Consider the following 20,996-nt stretch of genomic DNA (forward strand, 5'->3'; position numbering starts at 1 on the left):
GTCTGCCTATTGGATCCCAGTTATGACTTATTTGTCAAATCTGCACATTAATTTGCCCTTGGCCATGTAGAATTGGGGACTAAATACCATCAAGTCATGTAAAAAGGAGCAGGGTATAGCACGCTGCTATTGATCTCTTGAGCTTTCACATGAATTTTACGGGTAATTTTCATACAACAAATGATATTATATAGTGTAATGATAAAGCATTATGAGCACAAATAATATCTCCTACTAGTGGTGCAAAAATCAATTTAATGTCACATTTCAAAAGAAAATTTATATAAAAAGGTATTATTAATTGTTAAAACGTTATAAAAGGTTATTTCAATTCACTAAAGCATTTAATTACAAGAACAAGTGCATTTTATGTCCATTACAATACATGTAACAGTATTGGCATTGTATTTATCTGCATTTGATGTGCATTTAATACACTTAAAAATGCAGACCAGACACACTTCTTACAGAAACAAATGTATTTTTTTTCTGCATTTTTCCAGCATTAATACTCTTCAAGTGTATTTTTTATCATCCCAAATACACTTTACCAGGAAAAAGGTATGTTAAAATGCATTTTTAGTTTGTTTTAAGTATATTTTCAAATGCATTAAGACACTCTTTTGCAAGCAATGTTGAACAAAAACTTGAAAATAATTAATATACTAAAGTGAAGTAATAATTAAAGTTTTGTATGAGCATCAAATACCGTGTCAAATTCATACCAGTGCGTATTTAGCAGCAGTAGGCCTTATATGGCCTACTTGTGGTAGAAATAATGCATTTTGTATAATACAACATACATAAATTAAAAAATATAGCTGCCCATACAGTTCAATACAATGTTCAATTAACTTAACTATGTAAAGTTGAAATATGACATCAAGCTTGGAATAATCTTTTCAATAATGTATAATATGCTGTTTTAATTTATAAGTGAAATAGACACTTGAATATAAAATCTGATTTTACATCAAAACTAAATGTTTAATTTGATTTTTAGCTCCACTGGCCAAAGGTCCTGTGTCCATCGTGCGTCCGTGCATTAACTTTTCCTTTAAACATCTTCTCCTAAACTACTGGTCCAATTCTGATGAACTTTCTTAGGAATGTTCCTGGGGTGAACCTCTTTCAAATTTGTTCAAATTATGCCCCTGGGGTCAAATTTGACTCTGCCCCGGGGGTCACAAAATTGAAAATTTGCTTATATAAGGCCTATTTTGTGAAAACTTTCAAAATCTCCCGTCCATAACCATTGTGCCTAGGGCTATCAAATTTGGTATGTAGAGACATCTAATAGTCCTCTACCAAATTTGTTCAAATTATGCCCCTGTGGTCAAATTTGACCCTGCCCCGGGGGGTCACAAAATTGAACATATGCTTATATAGGGTATATTTTATGAAAACTTTACAAATCTTCTCGTCCATAACCATTCGGCCTAGGGCTACCAAATTTGGTATGTAGTGGCATCTTATAGTCCTCTACCAAGTTTTTTCAAATAATGCCCCTGGGATCAAGTTTGACCCTGCCCCGAGGGTCACAAAATTGAACATATGCTTATATAAGGCCTATTTTGTGAAAACTTCAAAAATCTTCTTGTCCATAACCATCCGGCCTAGGGCTATCAAATTTAGTATATAGTGACATCTAATAGTCCTCTACCAAATTTGTTCAAATTTAATCCCTAGGGTCAAATTTGACCCTGCCCCGGGGGTCACAAAATTGAACATATTCTTATATAATTCCTATTTTGTGAAAACTTAAAAAATTCTTGTCCATAACCATTAAGCCTAGGGCTGTACAATTTGGTATGTAGTGACATTGTATAGTCCTCTACTTAGTTTGTTCAAATTATGCCCCAGGGGTCAAATTTGACCCTGCCCCGGGGGCCACAAAATCAATTATATGCTTTTAAAGTGCCTATTTTGTGAAAATTTTAAAACTCTTCTTGTCCTTAACCATAAGGCATAGGGCTAACAAATTTGGTATGTAGTGACATGTAATAGTTCTCTACCAAGTTTGTTCAAATTTTGCCCCTTGGGTCAAATTTGACCCTGCCCGGGGTTACAAAACTGAACATACGCTTATATGGGGCCTATTTTGTGAAAACTTTAAAAAATCTTGTTGGCTATAACCATTGGGCCTAGGGCTACCAAATTTGGTATGTAGTGACATCCAATAAACCTCTACCAAATTTGTTCAAATAATGCCTCTGGGGTCAACTTTGACCCTGCCCCAAGAGGTCACAAAACTGAATAAACGCTTATAAAGCGCCTTTTTTGTGAAATCTTTAAAAAATCTTCTTGTCGAAAACCATTCGGACTATGGCTACCAAATTTGGTATGCAATAACATTGTATAGTCCTCTACCAAGTTTGTTCAAATTATGCCCTTTGGGTCAAATTTGATCCTGACCCGCGGGTCACAAAATTGAACATTATATACGCTTATATCTTGCTTATTTTGTGAAAACTTTAAAAATATTCTTGTCCTTAACTCTAGGACCTAGGGCTGCCACATTTTGTATGAAGTGAGATATAGTAGTCCTCTACAAAGTTTGCTCAAATTATGCCCCTGGGGTTAAATTTGACTCAGCCCAGAAGGTCACAAAAGTGTACATGTGCTTAAATAGGGCCTATATTTAAGTATTTGCACATGCAGAGAAATTTGTTTCAGCCTTTTTTCAGCAGTGGAGCGATACTCTTGTTTAAATACTCAAAAAATGAAACCGTGTTCATGCTTGCATGAACACAGTTTATAAATGCTGTCAGAATAATAAAATATGCAATTACTATAAATACTAATGCCAGGGAAAAGTGCTTTTTGTACTAAAAAATTCGAATGAATATAACAATAATACATTCTGAATACTTTGGTATGTAATTACAGTTTTGTCTGAGAAAATCACTAAATTATATATATTTATTCAAATTCACATAAATCATATTTCAAAAACACATAGTTACTTCAAATCCTTTCACACAATTCTGAAAAAAATGCACATTTTCTGATTGTTATTGATTCTTTATTAATTTATACATGTACCATTTTTTAATCTTGATGCATCCTCATTTGTATTATGCACATCTTAATCTGTTTTAACAATTATAACATAAAGATTAAGGCTGACTCAGTAAAATAATAATCCATGATTTCTGCAGTACTTGCAGACAAACTAGGAATACTGCTGTGATATTATCTATCTATCTAATGGGATATTAATTTGGCTTCAATAGAAAAAAATCAAAGCATACACATGTATATAATGTGTATGTATATATATATATATATATATATATATATATATATATATATATATATATATATATATATATATTTATATATATATATATATATATATTAGTTAAACTTAAATTGATTGACCATCGATAAAAAGATAATAATATATGTATATATATATATATATATATATATATATATATATATATATATATATATATATATATATATATATATATACTTGTAAAACTAAAAATTAAATATGTATGTTTCTATTACATCATTTAGGACTTTTATTTTCAGACAAAGTAGAGTGAAGCTTAAAACAGTATCCAATTGTAACAGTCAATTTTGGGAAAATCAACCTTATAATTATTTTCTGTGTTGGTCAATGTCATAATTGGTATAAAATGTATATTGAACTGGAAGTTTTCTTTATTTTAAATGATAACATTTGCTTGGTCAGCCATAATTGTCACAATCAAGTGGTTTTTTTACACTGTAGTTTTCTCACTGACTATGGGTTTGTTCTGAGAATGAGCCACACAAAGTATCGTTGGGGAGATGAGTTGTCAATTTTATGTTTATCAGTCTTTCATAATCCAGTATACCTGTAAAAAGTGAATTTGTAACTAATAATCACACAATATACACAATTAAAATTGTATGCATTTAGATTTGATCCCCAGTGTGGGAGCATTCTTAAGAAATCTCCAAGAGACACCCAAGTACTGGTTCTAGGCCCAGGAAACGAACTCAAGAGCATTTCACATACATATATGTAGTTAGTACTTTAAATTTAGTCGAAATAAAAATTGGATAAAAATTAAAAACTGAAACCCTTATTAATACATTTTATTTTGAATCAAGCAAATGTGGAAATTCATTAAAAATGATGAGAAATATTTAAAAATTCTACTTTAAAGTAATCATGATAATTTAGATTATTTTCAGAATATTTAATGATGATAATGATAAAATTATATATTACATAAATGATAAAAATAAAACATGTAATGTTAATTTATGAAAAAAACGTTTGAATTTTATCAATATCATGGTAATTACAACTAGATACAGGCAATCAGATCAGAAACGTGCATTAATTATAGTAATGATCAACCCAGACATTTGTAGTGATTTATGGTCACTAATTTGATTAACGTTCTATACATGACCTGTCATAAAAGGTATTTTTTAGCCAGTACTACAATCGGCAATGATAGTCTGTATTGCATACATATTCCACCGTCTATTATCGATTCGCTTCCTCAAACTGAACAAATATTTAATGTTTACATCGCGAAACGTAATGCATCTAGTTTCACTTTCGGTTTGGTTGGTTTTGTAAACACCGTAATTTCATCTTAAAAATTGGATGATAGGGTGATTAAATAATAATGGAAAAGTAAATCACTTGGATAATAGGTCAAAATGCAACACAAATTAACGTTAATAGTGCTCTTAATATCAAAGTTTCGGTAAAAAGTTTGGCGCTAGTTCAACGCGCATCGTATACAGCCTCATAACAATAGACTGACAACCTTTTGGGTAGTAAAGTAGAAATACAAGGCAATATGGCGACCGTTAGCCACGAGGCCTATCTTACGGAGGAATCCGAGATAGCCGATGTATCACGATTGTGAAAATCTACAGTGGAAACTTTTTCGCATTTTAATTATAATTAATATTAATTATTTTAACTATGTTGTATTGTTTGATTGTGTGCTGATCATCATACCCATAGCCGGGGGGTGCATTGGGTGCATTCACACCCAAAAATTTTTGATCAGTCACTGAGTATGGTCAATGAAAGTGAAAGTTCATAGAAAAATGCTCTATAACTTCAGTCTCTAAAGACAGATAAAAAGTCACCAGAATGCAGGATTTTAAGTATCATTTTAAAAATTGTGTAGGAAGTGGACCTCCAAACCACCCCCCTCCCCCCCCCCCTTGATTGCAAGATGTGGCAGCCTCTCCCGCACATATCCCCTTCGCCACTTTGTTGCTCAATTAACTATCGTTAATGGGAAAATTCGCACCCCCCTCTTCAAAACCCTGGCTATGGGCCTGATCATAATGAATTACAACTAAAACATTATATGTATTTATATTTCAGCACTTAAAAAATCTTCTTATCAGATGAAGATCAGTACCATATATTATTGGATCGTTGTACAATACCTGTGAAAAACGATTCACAGTGGTGAGTAATTTTCAAATAAAAGGGGACTTGCTCACGTACTACCAATTGAAATGTGTTAAAACCAAATGTCTACTGTACTGTTTTGGGGAATAAAAAGCAACCAGACACACACGTATATTCAGTTTTGTTTGCAATAATTTATTGGATTTAATTGACAAAATTATATAGCCTGTTTATAAAAATTAGTGTGTACCCATAAAAAGAGTTTTTTTTTGTTTTGAAAATAGGCAATATAAAAGCATTAGTTATGTTTAGTATAAAACACTGCAACTTGCCAAAGATAAGAACAATTAACTATTGCCTTTAATAAATTGTATTAACTGAAAGATTTAGCTATGTCTAAGAGTTAAATAGCATATAATAACGAGTAAGAGTGTACATTAATGACAACAAAAACCTATTTAAACACCACAGTGGGAAATGTTTGTCTTGCTTTGGGGAAAGATATATACTCTAAAAGATGGGGAATGGGGCTGAATATCTCTCAATATTTTTGCAAAAAAACACTTCGGGTGATGTGTTCCACAATATTTTATTTATTTTCTTAAACAGTTAAGAAACTTAGAGGGACTATGGTTTAAAGGTACAGACTTAAAAATCTAAAATCACTGTTTATTAAATAATAACATTATTAATGTTTAGATGGAGTATATTTTCTGGGGAAGGTATTTTGAGAAATTCATTTTGTAAATTGAGTTTTGTTTTTTAAGTCCTTATCTTTATTTAATTTTGTTCTTGTTGTTACAGCTGACTTCAAAATTATGTGAATGTTCAATGTCATGGTAATTAAGACACTTAAAATCATGTTATATCCATAATGACCTTCCAGCCATTAGTTAGGACACAGTTACATGTTCCTTTTTTGCCCATTTCTCATTGTGTCTTGTATATTTTATGTAATTTATTGAATAATGATAAAATAACATCACATTTACTATTTATGAGATATTTTCAATAAAAAAAGTCATTTTTAGCTCCACTGGCCAGAGGCCAGCGGGGCTTATGTCATGGTCCTGTGTCCGGCGTGCGTGCATCCGTGCGTGCGTTCGTTAACCTTTTCTTAAAACATCCTCTCCTAAACTACTGGTCCAATTCTGATGAAATTTCTCAGGAATGTTCCTGGGGTGAACCTCTTTCAAATTTGTTCAAATTATGTCCCTGGGATCAAATTTGACCCTGCCCCGGGGGACACAAAAATGAAAATTTGCTTATATAAGGCCTATTTTGTGAAAACTTTCAAAATCTACTCGTCCATAGCCATTGGGCCTAGGGCTTTCAAATTTGGTATGTAGAGACATCTAATAGTCCTCTACCAAATGTCTTCAAATTATGCCCCTGGGGTCAAATTTGACCCTGCCCCGGGGGTCACAAAATAGAACATATGCTTATATAGGGTCTATTTTGTGAAAACTTTACAAATCTTGTTGTCCATAACCATTGAGCCTAGGGCTACCAGATTTGGTATGTAGTGACATCTTATAGTCCTCTACCAAGTTTGTTCAAATTATGCCCCTGGGGTCAAGTTTGACCCGGCCCCGAGGGTTACAAAATTGAACATATGCTTATATAAGGCCTATTTTGTGAAAACTTTAAAATCTTCTTGTCCATAACCGTATGGCATAGGGCTACCAAATTTGGTATGTAGTGACATGTAATAGTTCTCTTCTTAGTTTGTTCAAATTATGCCCCTGGGGTCAAATTTGTAACTTCCCCGGGGGTCACAAAATTGAATATATGCTTATAAAGGGCTTATTTTGTGAAAACTTTAAACAATTCCTTGTCCATAACCATTGGGTCTAGGGCTACCAAATTTTGTATGTAGTGACATCTTATAGTCCTCTTTCAAGTTTGTTCAAATTATGCCCCTGGGGTCAAAGTTGACCCTGCCCTGGGGGTCACAAAATTGAACATACGCTTATATGGAGTCTTTTTTGTGAAAACTTAAAAAAAATTCTTGTCCATAAACATTGGGCCTAGGGCTACCAAATTTGGTATTTAGTGAAATCTTATAGTTCTCTACCAAGTTTGTTCAAATTATGCCCCTGGGGTCAAATTTGACCCTGCCCCAGGGGATCACAAAAATGAACATATGCTTATAAGGCCTATTTTGTGAAAACTTCAAAAATCTTTCTGTCCATAACCATCCGGCCTAGGGCTATCAAATTTGCTATGTAGTGACATCTTATAGTCCTCTACCAAATGTGTTCAAATTTTATCCCTGGGGTTAAATTTGAACCTGCCCCGGGGGTCACAAAATTGGACATATGCTTATATAATGCCTATTTTGTGAAAACTTTAAAAAAAATCTTGTCCATAACCATTAGGCCTAAGGCTACACAATTTGGTATGTAGTGACATTGTATAGTCCTCCACTTAGTTTGTTCAAATTATGCCCCAGGAGTTAAATTTGACCCTGCCCTGGGGGCCACAAAATCGATTATATGCTTATATAGTACCTATTTTGTGAAAACTTTAAAAATCTTTTTGTCCTTAACCATAAGGCATAGGGCTACCAAATTTGGTATGTAGTGGCATCTAATAGTTAATAGTTCTCTACCAAGTTTGTTCAAATTATGTCCCTTGGGTCAAATTTGACCCTGCCCGGGGGTCACAAAACTGAACATACGCTTATATGGGGCCTATTTTGTGAAAACTTTACAAATCTTTTTGTCCATAACAATTGGGCCTAGGGCTACCAAATTTGGTATGTAGTGACATCTAATAAACCTCTACCAAATGTGTTCAAATAATGCCTCTGGGGTCAACTTGACCCTGCCCTGGGGGGTCACAAAATTGAATAAACGCTTATAAAGCGCCTATTTTGTGAAATCTTTAAAAATCTTCTTGTCGAAAACCATTCAGACTATGGCTACCAAATTTGGTATGCAGTAACATCTTATAGTCCTCTACCAAGTTTGTTCAAATTATGCCCTTTGGGTCAAATTTGACCCTGACCCGCGGGTCACAAAATTGAACATTATATACGCTTATATCTTGCTTATTTTGTGAAAACTTTAAAAATATTCTTGTCCTTAACTCTAGGACCTAAGGCTACAATATTTTGTATGTACATGTAGTGAAATATAGTAGGCCTCTACAAAGTTTGCTCAAATTATGCCCCTGGGGTTAAATTTGCCCAAGCCCAGGGGGTCACAAAAGTGTACATGTGCTTAAATAGGGCCTATATTTAAGTATTTGACTAATTGAAACTATGGCAACAACAATAGGGCCATGATGGCCCTGTATCGCTCCACTGCTGAAAAAAGGCTGAAACAAATATTCTCTGCATGTGAATTGCTATTATATTGTCTTTTTCATCTAAGAATTTGTTACACTTTACATTTACATTGCAAATCTGGGGGAAGTTTTATTTATTTCAATTCTATATGAGCTTTTGTGAGTATTGTAAACATTGTAACAAAAGAAGTAATTGCTTTATATGATTAATTTTTTCATTCAGCAATATGGTTCAAATCATGTCTGCACAACAGAGTTAAAAGATGTCTATATAATGTTCTTAAACTATTTACTAAACAATATCAAGGAGAAATAGATTTATAATACATATGGTAGGAATAATTATGGTAAAAAAAGAAAATTCTCAAAATGAGCAATATCTCTTTATCCCATAATTTTTAGAATTGTCTGCAAAATTATGTAATAAGACATATGTACAATTATAATGGTCAGTTTTTTACAGTTACCTGAAAACTGTTTCATTTTGAAAAAAAAAAACACTTATAAATTCATCTGGACACAATAAAAATGAAAAATATTTTCATATTATTCTAAGTCTTTGTTGGTTCATTATTTGTAAACATTGCTATTGTTTAGTTTTGATAAAATGGGAATGAAGATGGACTGTTGTGATACATATATCAATATATACTTATATGGTCTGTGATATATATGATTTGAAAGTATATCTTACTGTAACATGTGACTGTGCATTCAAGTAACAAAAACACAATGAAAAGATACAACTCATTCAAAATTAAAAAAAATGTTTTATTTATCAATACAGTTATTATGTTGCATCAAATAATGTGTTTACTATGCCATTGAAACTCATCAACAGGTCTTAACTTTCTTTTACGCCCTGTCTCAATCTTAACAGTGTTCAGTTTTTCAACACTACTTGTCGGCACCAAATTCAATTAATGTCAAAAACAAAGAATTTAAAAAAAGAAAGTTGCCTAGCCAGTATAAAACATGATTTTATTGTCTGAGGCATTAATGTCTTTGATGGTTATTTCTGGTCTTTCGGTATATGTGGAGATTTCATGCTTGTCAGGAGATGCTTGAACACCGACACTTCCAGAGCTTTCATCACCGACACTGGTGTCATCAGCATGTGACTTGGCATAGCTGAAATACAAAAATTGTATGTATATTATATATGTATTGTATCTTTTAACAATCTTGCTGTGGCATTGTAGATATGGTGCCTGCCTAGCCATTGGGAGGCCGCAGGTTTGATCCCTACTTGGGCAGCGTTCTCATGATCTTTCCAAATACACCATGTACTGGTTCTTCCCAGGAAACAGACTTGAGAGTATCTCAATAAGCCTAAGGCTTTGGATGTAATCTAGCTAAAATAAATAAGTTTATTATTATCAATACATAGATCTTAATGTTTATTTGAATGTTTTCAATTAAAGTTAATGTTAATTGCCTAGTCCTTCCACAGAAAGTATGTTATGTTTTGTTTTGACAATATACTTCCAACTTAAAAAAGTGATGGTCAATCTTAAAAATCTTTTAACTTAAGGCATGTTAAGTTAAAATTATATTTATCATTAATAGATACAAAAATGCCAAACCCTAAACTGGCCTAAAGAATAAATAGCCTGACATTTTTGGAGACAATAAATATTGATATCATTACCCATGAAATTGAATCTGATCCCTGGAATGACTCTAACTCTGTGGACTGATCAGCACTTTCAAACACCTTTAAAAATGTAATAGTAAGATATATAAATTCATGTTTCTGTACATTTCATGTAAATACAACAACAAACAAATATACTAATTAAATGCAGATAAAAATACAGTTAAAATACACAGAAGGTACTTCATACTAAAGTCCAAATAACCAACTGTATATTAAGCCTAGGTGATGAGCTAGAAATAAGGGTTTGATGTTTTGACATGTTATTGAATAATATTGCTACATACATGCATACATATGTATGATCTGAGTGTCTTCATATAACATACATTTAACTGTTGTTGTTTTGCATTATTTTCTTATGCAAAGTTTTAGAAAAGACTGTGTGGTCTATAATTAATTTGGAATGCATATGTGTTATGCATGCATTTTATAATCTTCACATACTGTGAAAAGCATGAGATGCATAAATTATTTAAAATAGGTTGAAAGGCTGAAACAGCTATTAATCACTTTTATTAGAGATTTACATGTCTATACTTTCTTGGTAGAAAGGATCTTCTGTGCAAGGTATTTTGTTGGCACCTTGTTCCTGTTCATGGAGTTTGGACAAATTACATCCACAAATGATCAGAGCATACCCTGGTGTATCTGCAACATCAATATACACAAAAGGGTTTAACTTAATACTGAAAAAAATTAATAAACAGGCAGAGCACCTTAAATTTGTCACAAAGATAAATGTAAAATGCTAGTTTGTGCGAAACATGACAAATAATTTAATATACAGAGTGGGGCAGGGTGTTGATGTTTAATCCACTGAAATTGTACCAATCAATATAGAACAACTAGCCCTATGTTGTAGTAATTAATAAGAAAACGGTTTTATGATAAATGCCATTTAAGTTCATTAGATTACAATTTCAGGCATTCTTTTTTTTTTTTTTTTTTTTTTTGCTGATGTTGTTAACATTCATGCATATCGTTTGTTTGTATTTACCTGAACCCTTGATTATTTATTGTTATATTGTGTTTCGATCTTCGTATCTTGTATATGGAGGAATAAATGTATATATACGGTATAGAGGAGCTGATTGTTGATATTTACATTGGTGTTGTCCGGTAACATAAATATTCAATGTCAATCTGCTCAAATTAATCATTCAAATTTAAGATTAGCAAATCATGGTGTAAACTGTCAACAAATTAGGCCATATTAAACCAAATTAAATTAGTTTATAACCCGATTAATACTAAACAAAATGTTTGTAATAATTTTGCTTGCCATGTACATGGTGTACTACTCCTACAAATACGATATTTATGTACATCGACATATAAGATGTCGGTACACTAATGCAGGGACCTATACAAACATGTCTGTATAGGTCTCTGTGCAGGGTTGTGGAACTTGTTTGTTGTTCTTAATCCAATTAAATAGCGTAAATTGGTGAATTGAAAAATGGTAACATAACATTTATATTGATTTTACAACTGTTTTTCTTGTTACAGTTAAATATGATAAATAAATAAACTATGTTACTGTCAACAATTTTATTTTGTTCATGCATTCATATGTATATAATCAAATTATTGGATGTCACTGATATTTTAATATGTTATAATAACTAATTTAGACTAATTAAAACTTAATTTAAACTTAAATTGCACTTTCCTTGCACAATATTTCATTATTAATAGTATATTTAGCAAATGAAATCAAAACTTTATCATATTTTACTAATTTAACTGAATGATATTAATACTATTTATAAGCAAAAAAAATGTAAAAAAAATTTTTCAATGAATGTGTGTAATTTAAGGACAAATTAATAACTTTACGAATTAACAAAAATTGTTTTAAATGCAAAAATGTGTAATATATCAGTTTTACAGAACACAATATCAATAAACCTAGATTTTTGTGAACTATTTTATTCGAAATTAGCATACACAAGATGACATTTAATCTCAAAATGAACATACCAAACTTAAAATGAAGCAAAATGACAAACTTTTATAAATTTTATGATATGAGAGTGAAAAAAGAGGATTTTGACTTTTGACTTGACAACAGCTTTCATTCTTGTCATGAAGATATATGAAAGATTCATTTGTATTAACAAATGAAAAAGATGTCGAAAGTGTAACATATCTTTTGAAACCACCCCTGTTAAATACAACAGATGCATCTATGACTACCATATATAATACTATTAATTAAGTAAATTCAAATCAATTCATTTATAATATTTAATACAGTGAGTGATAAACTATTTAAAAATGTTTTTGTATGATAATGTTCTAATCAGACATTCCCAAAAGTATTTTAAGTCCACAGGACATCCGGTCCGGTAGTCTTAGATAACTTGCAGGACCGGACTGGGATTCATAGGACCGAAACATCAATGCACAAACATATATATCGTATTTATATATATTTGCGAAGTTAAGTGTTATGTCGTTCGGCAACAACTCAGATGCTCCATTAATACTAAGGGTTGGTTGTTTTCCTAAGTCGATAAGTTGTATGGTTACATATTTGTTTTCTTAATTCCAGGGGTGTCAATTGACCCAAATTTGAAATCCGGAAAATTAAGCTAGGGGTCTGGGACCGCAGGACCCCAACGGGTCCCTATGGGGGACACCCCCGTGACCTAGCTTATTGTACTTTTTTTGTAGTATTTCTAGTTGCAATTTCTGGTGACTACAATGCGAAATATTATAAACCATAACATCCGTATTACCGCATGTGTATCGTCATTCTATAAAAATGTTATAAAGAACGTCGAAAATAAATTAAAATGGACGAATCATACTGTATCCGAATACAACAGTCCGAAAACATGTACATGTTTTGCACATATAATAAAATGTGCTTTATACATATCGTTTGAATGTAGAAAATGTAAACGAGTAACCAGTAACCTAGCAAATATGTAATCAATATATAATTCGGTTAACATATTGCTTTACAATATTCTACTGCAGTGCTTAGCATTGCTATAAATCGATCACTTAAAATTTCAAGATGGCGGACATTAGCAGCATTTCGCAGAATCGTAAGATTTTTCGGAAAGTAGCGAAGAGGTTTCGTCAGTTACCGTTCATTCTTTGCCAGCCGCTAACCAATTAGAAATCGATAAATAAAAGACCGGACGAAATTGGTACCAAGCGCAAATTTCCGGAATGCCCAGGAATATTCGTTCTCAAATGATCGCACACTGAAACGAATTCTATAAAATAAATCAACTTTTCTTCTTGAATTATTTCCCGGACATTCGGACCGGCAACATGGCATTTTCAATCGGACCTGTCTTTAAAACGTCGGTCAGGTCCGACGGTCAGACACTTTTGTGAATGTCTGGTGCTAATCTCATCTTATGAATGACTATCCCTCTTTAAAGATGTCACCTAATCTCATCAATGGTGATTTGGGGTCGCTGTGTTGTAATGGATATGGTGTCCGCCTAGCGACCGGGAGGTCACGGGTTCGATCCCCACCGTGGGAGCGTTCTTTAGATCTTCCCCAAAGACACCAAGTACTGGTTCTAGGCCCAGGAAACGGACTCGAGAGCGTTTATATAAGCCTTAGGCTTTCGATGCAATCGAGCTAAAATAAATGGGTTTAAACTAATAGTGATTAATTAAAGGGCCTGTTTATTGCACCATAAGTACCCGTTATATGATAGCTGTTATCTTGTATAATATACTTGCTAATCTAATCAACAATTGTATATTGCACCATAAGTGCCTGATATATTGTATAATGTTAGGTGTGTGTTGTTACTTTAATATTAGCAAAAACATTAAAATGCTGTCACATTTTTATGGCAACAGATTAAATCAATTTTTATTTTTTTTAAATAGGATGGTAAATAGTAATAGTCAATAGTAAATATTCTGCATAACTAAACATATTAGTGTCCAGTTTTTTATTATACTGTATGATAATCTTGATGACAGACTGAATCAATATGTAAAAAATTCAATGGAAAATAATAATGTTTGAAGGGATATATACCTATAGACATCAAAATGGAATATGAATATTATATCCAATTCACAAACTCCGAAAATTTCTATCACTATGATATGTATGTATAATATTATATTATTGCAGTAAATTCTAATAACAGAATGAATCAGTGTAAAATGTTTTTAGTATATATAGGTATAATTGAATTAGTTTGTACCAAAATGAATTCATTAATTCAATAATTATAATTGTTTACTTTGTAACATATTATTCCACTTAAAATGATCATCAAAGAACATCAAAGGTGTGCTTTTACTCAATTCATTAATACAATAATAGTTTAATTTGTTACATACTGTTGCACTTAAAATGACCATCAAAGAACATCAAAGCTGTGCTTTTACTCAATTTTTCAATGATCTCAATTAATAAAAGAAAAATTTCAGGCACTTATAACAACAATTATAATTAGATCTATTTAATTGGAAAATGGTCATGGGGGCAGCGATTTTTTTCCTTCTTTATAAAGTGCCGGATTACGAAAAAAAATACAAATTTCCCAATTGCTGTCTAAAAAATTCCCAATTTAAGGTAAAAAAAAAATATATATATTTTTTTTAATGCAACATTTAGTTTGTTTCCCTATGCAGATCTATGGCTTAAACCTAGGTAAATATGATATTGACAGCTTGAAAACACTTAGTTATCAATTTTAAAGTATTTGGGAGCATAAGATCAAATACACCAATTTCCCAATTTTACGAGTTTTCACGACTCGTTTTTCCCAATTTTCAGGTTTTCATGACTCAATTTTTCCCAATTGGACCGGTACGGGTACTTTTCCCAATTGGACAAAAAAAATCGCTGGGGGTGAAACGTCCAGGGTGAAAACGTCTGGGGAGGAAACCTCTTAATTTTCGACACGTCAAATATAGTGACGATTAAGATTGAAAATAGTGAAACATATTAATAGGAACTCTTTTTGACATAGAACTTTTTTCTACATGGCTGTCAACTTTAATTGTTATGTTAATCCTCTTTTGAAAACAGATTTTTTGCAAGTTTACAGCACCACCATATCAAGTAAAACTGTCAATGCCGCCCAAACAACGAGTACCTGCTTTCGAACCCTTCAGTGTACATCATTAAAAATTAATTCACCCCATGATTTGACCATGGTCACGTTACTTTTTACAGCAGCCGATTTGTGTAAATTGTCAATGAAAGCTGAGAACGAGAATAAGACCATGTTTTTATAAGTTGTTATAATGAAAATCATTACATATGTAAAAAGCATTAAGGAATACATGTACTACGATTTTTACGTGTTTTATGATTAATCTATTTATTTGACATATTTTTTATGCATTTTCATTGATTTGCCGCTACGTGCAAGTCGGCATAAACAAATTACATATACAGTCTTGTTACCATTACCGGATCAGTAGTGTAATACAGTTGTTCTGGTGAAAAGCAATACATGTTTTGAGACTTCTTTTACACTCGTTAGATTAAATATTACCTTTGCTTACTGTTTTAGCACATAGTCTTATTTTTAAGCGCAGGCAAAATGTATTTGTGATACCTTTTTTCACGTCAGAATTCATGCATTAACGGATCAGATGTAGCCATAACAGATCACGTGATCGAAACCATTCAGGAGGGCACCTAACACGGTATTTGAACTGTTGAAACATGAACTGTGTCCTTTACAATGACCAAGTAACATTGCCAGTTATAAATTATATTCATTGTTTTTGTTATTAATTGTTTTCTATATGCTATCTTGTATCTACACTTTAGACATGACGTTCTTGTGTGAATTATCAGTTGAAAATCCTAAATAGATCGTAAAGATATGGGCATGTTATAAACCATGTAAATTGTTTGAATCATATTGTTATGCCGCTTTATAATCGCGAAGCATAGGTTATGCTGCTTTGTTTTCGCATTTGCATACTCTATATTAGGAGACGTGCGGTGCGAGTGGTACGCTGTAGAGAAAAGAGGACAACAGTTTAAAGTCACACTTTATTATTTTGCAGCTACATTTCTTTTTTTTTCATATAACAAATACAACAGAATTATCAAAACATATTAAAATTCCAATAATTAAACATTTTCTCATAATTAATCTATAATTGGGGAAAATTAGCTTTTATGGAGAAAACTCACTTTGCTGTGAAAAGTAACTTTGTCAAAACAATATCTTATACTAAATATTAATCATAACAGCTTCAATAATAACAGACACTGCATTGTTTGCTAACATATAACAATTACATTAATATATTTTATATCAGTAAATGTTTGATATGCAAATAGTAAAATTACTGTATAGCTTATTTTCAATACAAATAGTTAAATTAAATCTAAGAATGAACTTTTAATAACAGTTTTCATAAAAAGAGTTACATTAATGAGCAGTGAAAATGTAATATTTCCCATAGTTAATTTTGTTAACTTACACATAAATATTTAAGGCAATGCACAGAAATTGCTTTGCATAAATCTAAAATTGCCAAATAGAAAAGTAATCATTTAACCCAGAATATAAGTTAACATGTTATTTTATCTAAAACAAACAAATATACAATTATATGTCTTACCTGTAGAGAAAAGAGGACAACAGTTTAAAGTCACACTTTATTCTTTTGCAGCTACATTTGTTTTGCTGCTATGTGACTTTACGTGTCCTTAAATAGTACTTTCCTCCCAGGTGTCAAAATGACACTATGACATGAGGTGACAATTTGTGCCTTTTTAAGAACATAAAAATAAACATAAATATTTGCCAAAAGGGAAATTTTGCAGAACATAATTTTTATTTACTATTGTGGAAAAACATATTGTGGTAATAAAAATGACAATTCAAAGATTTCAACTAGCCTAAGGTGAATGCTTAAGGTACAATGAACAATTTTAAATAATGGCCTTTGTTTGTAAATTACAATTATTTGTCTTGGGAGTAACAATGCAAAATTACTAAACCTTATTTGTCTGGAAATAACAATAATCATGTAACAATGCAAATTTTAGTTGTAACAATCCTAAATTACCAAATAATGTAAAATATGCAAATAAATGGTATTATTGTATATTTAATAATATTTTAACTTTTATAACAATGTATAATTAATAGTAACAATATTAAATTACTATAAATGTAAAATATGCAAATAAATTGTATTATTTTCTTATTAATAATATTTTAACTTTTATAACAATGTAAAATTGGTTGTGACAATATTAAATTAGCTAATTAAATTATTTCGTTTTCCCACATCAAATTATTAATAAATTATATTTTATAAGGGGTGCATAATAATATCTAATCATCGATATTGAACATGGAGCATAAATAAAACATTAAGATTGAGATCATTTATTGAAAGAATCAACAGGATTTGCATATATTTTAATATAATATATTATCAATACGCATATTATCACGCTTGATCTGTTATTGCCCTAATTCTTCATTTCATTTAAGGTGTTGCAAAATCTTAAACACGAATCAAAACTGAAATGGACTTTTGCAGGCAGAAAGACTATTAAATGGCCTTTAAATTAATGCGTAAACTTCTTACTTTCCAACAGAGTTATAGCATGTTGGACGCAAATAATGTTCAACCTCGATTTGGAAATGAGACGGAAGTCAACAAAGTCGTATATACATGTCAGCAAAACATACCGAATTGTTTGACAAAGAGTAGCTCACATAACGATTCAATCAATGCGTTTTGAAGAAGGCCTTGAAGATGCTGTGTGCAACAAATCATCTAAAAATGTCAACTATTTATCTCTTTACGCAGACTTGAACATCAAAGTGATCCGCTATGGGTAATGATCCGGTAATGGTAACTTGACTGTACATAAAAAAAGGTGACGAAGTGCGTGTGCATGCATGAGTATGAAATGTAAACAAATGAAGGGTTCGAAAAAAAGGTGAGGTTCGGGATTGGCACTTCAACGATAAATCTAATTGTTTTTTGTGGTGACAATACAATATAGGTGGGGCTTAAAAGGTACTCTGGTTGACCCACATGACACAATACCATGTCAACTTTAAAATATGTTTTTCAGTGAGTCAGAGATTAATGCATAGAATTAAGCTCTTAATATTTAAAATTCTTCCCACCTTTTGAGTCTAAACTGCAGGAACTCCAGGTCCACACATTGTCATAAGCACGATAATGCATAAGTTGCAATGATTCAACTCTAAGCTTTATAGCCCAATGGGCTGCTTAGAGCCGCCATAGCAAAAATTATCAAAGGCTCTGGGAGTCCGTTTATATGGACTGGTTTCCAGTTAACTCGTACCTAAGTCAACACGTACCTTAGTCAACTCGTACCCGATTTGGTTAACTCGTACATTAGTCATTTTTCCGGTTGGTCAACTCGTACCTTTTTAATTTTGTGTTCTTTATAAAAAAAATGCGATGGGTGTTTGCATACGTTAGATGTTTTTATGTTTGTTGCAGGTACAAGTTGACCAAAATAAAGTTATATTTTGGCATAGAATAACATAACAGGTTGTCTTAAGGATTAAGATAACATTTACTAAAATGGAAAAAAACGACAGTAACAATATTATTTTTTTATGAAATTAAAGTAAAGCATAAAACACAACATACATACATACAAAATACTTAGATATTAACAAATTTTGCATCGAATTATGGTTCTTCAGAAACTCGAGTAGTCAATGATTAAATCAATTAATCAACACCTAAAATACTTATTCACACCTACGTAACACTGCTCGTTAATATCGTAATTTACCTAATCTTCACCTGTGTAAAATATTGAATAACACATTACTCGATACGGGTCGCTGATATCTAAATTGATTTAATCTGCACCTTTGTAAAAATTAAAGAACACCTTTGAGTAAAAACAAACGGGTTTATCGAGTATTTAGATGTTTCAATAAGATTTTATTGGACACATATATTATACATTTTTATATAATAACATAAATTTGTTCACACAGTTCAACAAACAAATTGTTCCATTACTCGAGAATACTTAAGATTATTGAGTAAAAGCAAACGGGTTTAATGAGTATTTAGATGTTTTAATAAGATTTTATTGGACACATATATTACAAATACACAAAACGACCCCACAATTATATACATGTACATATATAAAACTTAATTGTCGTTACGTTTAATTAGAGAACCGTTAATTATTTTACTATTTAACTTCAAAGTGGATCATACCTTTATTTGGTTATGGCTTCAAGCGGTGTTTTCAATCAAACATATCATCAAAGAAAATGCCGACAACTACTGTGCGTGTCATTTTAGATGCACGACAAACAATTTGTTTAACAAATCGCCGACGGTCCTGTTGTTATAAAGGTGTTATTAGTCAACAATTTACCAAACAAAACGCCGACAATTACATCACGTATCAGTTGTAGGCAAGACAAACACGTCGTTTGTAATTATACACGTGTGAAAATAATGAACTTGTCTACTTTTTTTAAAAAATCACAAAAAAATCAAGAAAAAATTATAACCTATATTCATATTAAAACATAAAAAAAAACATATTTCACGTCTTTGATATATATAAATAATATTTAGGAGGGTACGTGTTGACGAAATCGGGTACGAGATGACTAGTGGGGGTACGTGTTGACCAAAAATCGGGTACGAGTTAACCAAATCGGGTACGAGTTGACCGAAGGTACGTGTTGACTTAGGTACGAGTTGACTAGCTTCGTATGGACTAGATAATGCATATTCAACATCACACACTGTCATGTAATTATTCAGGTGAGGAAGAAACTAAGAAATATAATACATGTACACAATTGTTCACAACCTGTGGCTTTTCAACCATAAAAAATGCAGCAGAGGTAAACCTGGTGTGAAAAGTTGATGTTCAAGAAATTAAAAATAATCTACAGTACACTTGATTAACCACACAGAGTAGGGCTAGATTGCACTTTACCGGTACGCAGTTATTTTCCACTATCGACAAAGCGGGGGTTTCGGGGCGGTAGCCCCCGATATTAAGGAAATATATAGGGTAAAAAAGATTATTAGGTTTTAGGATTATTAGTTAGGTTTTGCGGGTTAGGGTTCGCTTTTCCGTTCTTTTTTACTTACCGGTAAAGTGCGATTGCCCCCAGAATAGATTCACAGGCAGCAGTATCATAAATTTGCCCCCCCCCGAACTTACACCAGGGGTTCCAGATTGTTAAAAGTACACGTATTGTGTCTGGTTTGACTTTACAACAACAAATACTGACAAAAATACCCCTCGTATAAGTATTATATAGTGTATATATAATACAAATACGAGAGGTATTTTTTCTAACTGTGTTTTTTGTCAATGTTCGTTGTTGAAAAGTCAAACCAGACACAATACGTGTACATTTAACAATCTGGAACCCCTGGGGAAAGCTCGGGGGGGGGGTAGGGTCCGGGGGGGGGGACTAGATCCTGTGACTAGATCTTGACTAGATCTACAATACTGTAACGACACTGAATTGCACTTAAGTTTGTGAATAATTTCATGATTGTTCAATTAATGGATTTTTTTTTAATTTGACCAACAAAATGTTTATTTTAGTAAATACGTAAAATACAAAAAAAAATATTCGATTATACAAGTGGATTATTGCCATTCAATCCAAACTGTTTCCTGTAATTTACAGT

General features: G+C 32.0%; 1 long non-coding RNA gene across 2 annotated transcripts; it reads right to left on the bottom strand.

The window, feature by feature from the left end:
• Nucleotides 1-9,458: 9,458 nt before the first annotated feature.
• On the bottom strand, nt 9,459-20,259 carry LOC127863174 (uncharacterized). 2 transcript variants are annotated; one of them, XR_008040948.1, is made up of 4 exons: nt 20,158-20,259; nt 10,881-10,991; nt 10,335-10,400; nt 9,459-9,814 (listed from the first exon to the last, which is right to left on the bottom strand). It is a non-coding gene; the product is annotated as an uncharacterized LOC127863174 (long non-coding RNA). The 2 variants fall into 2 exon arrangements; XR_008040949.1 differs by having other exon boundaries at nt 10,871-10,991.
• Nucleotides 20,260-20,996: the final 737 nt, after the last annotated feature.

This window comes from Dreissena polymorpha, unplaced genomic scaffold, assembly GCF_020536995.1.
Source record: "Dreissena polymorpha isolate Duluth1 unplaced genomic scaffold, UMN_Dpol_1.0 chrUn001, whole genome shotgun sequence".
Classification (NCBI taxonomy): Eukaryota; Metazoa; Mollusca; class Bivalvia; order Myida; family Dreissenidae; genus Dreissena; species Dreissena polymorpha.